Raw genomic sequence first — 2201 nt, forward strand, 5'->3', positions numbered from 1 at the left:
TGGTGAATTTTATTATTTACATGGATAGGCGTTATATGGTGAGATTTTTGGTGGAGACACTGCTCAAATTCGTCATCCTCAACACAATATTGAACACATGTCCCACCAAATTGTTGCCATTAATTGTTGGCAACACACGATGTTGTTTTGGGCAACTCATTGTCCTCGGAAATGTGCATCATTCTCAACTCCTTAATCCTCGAGCTCACTGTCCTCATCACATATGTTATCATTATCTTAGGAAAATCAAGTTCTCCAGGGTTACTACTTCAATGGCAGTGCCACCATCATCCTCATCATGTTCTGCAACACCGACATTGTCATCAATGACTTTAGTTTTGGATAAAATCAAAGACATGGAAAAATTCCAATGATGGTCCAAAAGTAATTTGCCATCACATTGAACGCACAACAATTGTAGTATTACTATCAGTAGCATTACCCTCCTTTACAATGAAGGAAATAAGAATAATTAAGAGAAGGTAGTTGATTGTGGTTAGAGTCTAATTGATTATGAGCTCTCCCAAAAGAAAAAAGAAAAAAATCCCTTTTTAATCTTCCAGGCCACCACTTCTCTTGCAATCTGCACACCTTTGTAGAATCCACTATGTCTGCTCAGAGTTTGTAAATCATCTATCAAAGGTCCAATCATCCAATAATAGATAGTATGGAACATGGAGTCCAGTACTCCATAGCTGAAATATAGAACAAATGGCACTGCAAAAGTAGCACCAAAGTCTTTGAAATCGAAGTCCTGTAAGGGCTTATTTCTACTATATTTTAGTTGATTGGCAAGCCCTCCTCCCCATATTTTTGTCTCCAGTATTGCAGTGATGCCAAACCTAGAAACCCCCTTTTCTTCATGTTCCCTTGTCTCCACTATTGCATTGATGGCCCAAAAACCCCTCTTCTTCCTCTTCTGTTGTCCCCATTATTGCAACGATGGCTAGGCTTAGAAACCCCCTTTTCTTCCTCTTCTGTTATCCCCAGTATTACAACAATGGCCATGCCTAGAAACCCCCTTTTTCTTCCTATTCTGGAAGCTGAAATTGAGAACATACCCAATTTCCACAGACCCTATCATCTGTGTGCCCCAGTAAAACACATTGTTGAATCCTCTGGTTCTCACTGTGAAGATCTTTCCATTGACGTTATTGAATTGATAAGGGTAAAAGAAGTTGCTGGCCCATGCAGCAGGGAAGAGCAGCAGCATCTTCCAGTTGGAGAATAGCTTAAGAATCTCCATGGCCTCGGTGTTCACATTAGAGTACTTAATCATAGTAGCCCTGCTACCATCGTCCCTAACCACTTTGCTGGGTGGAAGCAAAGCCAGCGTCAGAATAGCCCCAAAGGCCATGAAGCACATGAAGGCTATATAGGTTCCATCGCTTACAGACCCGGCCGTGTTGTGATAATTCAATATAAAGGAAATGAAACCTCCTATGACTCCCAAATTGAATATACTCCAGAACAGAGAAATGTACATTCCCTTCTTATCCTCAGTTGAATACGAAGTCTAATCGATGCCTGGCCAGCCCATAGCAATCCTGCTCCCACTCCCAAAATCCCTCCTGCAATAACAACAAATGTCTCATTGTGGTGGTGATTGTAATAGAGAAACGAACCATCATAGAGGATATAAGTGGAGCACCCTACAAGGCATCATTGCTTTATTCATCACCATCATCATCTAAATCATGTACCTTAGCGTTCTTGCACTCATCTTCATCATCCACCTCATCATCATCCAAGCTATTACCGGCAGCATTGACATCCATATGACCAGGCGCTACACCATGGGCATTAATGGTTACCCCATATTGATACTCATCATCCTCATCCACATCAAGCTCATCCTCATCCTCCTGCTCAAAGTCATCCTCGTCCTGGTCACCCGAGTAGTTCATAGATTGAACCCCTCCATGGTTTTCTTCTGGTGCAAAAAAAATGATTTCGAGAATTTTGGATCCAAATCCAAGTATGGTAAGTGAGCTGGTATTGATTTGTATTATGTAACGTTGTAAATATGTTTAGATTTTCCCATGGATTTCCTTCACAGTAATTTGAATTTATCTCATACTTGATGGTAATAGAATTTGAAATGATTAAAAATTCATGGATTTTTGAGTGAGGAGATCACACTTTCTTTTGAAATGATATTTGGAACAAACTGACACACACATTTATATCCTTCATTCGCA

At 40.3% G+C, this 2201-nt stretch overlaps 1 pseudogene; it reads right to left on the reverse strand.

The window, feature by feature from the left end:
• Window positions 1-395: 395 nt before the first annotated feature.
• Window positions 396-1907, reverse strand: LOC149160083 (UNC93-like protein 1 pseudogene; annotated as a pseudogene).
• Between the last annotated feature and the right edge of the window lie 294 nt (window positions 1908-2201).

Source organism: Pinus tabuliformis, chromosome 5_2 (genome assembly GCF_031772625.1).
Source record: "Pinus tabuliformis cultivar Carrire ecotype Pingquan chromosome 5_2, CPIR1, whole genome shotgun sequence".
In the NCBI taxonomy this organism is placed as follows: Eukaryota; Viridiplantae; Streptophyta; class Pinopsida; order Pinales; family Pinaceae; genus Pinus; species Pinus tabuliformis.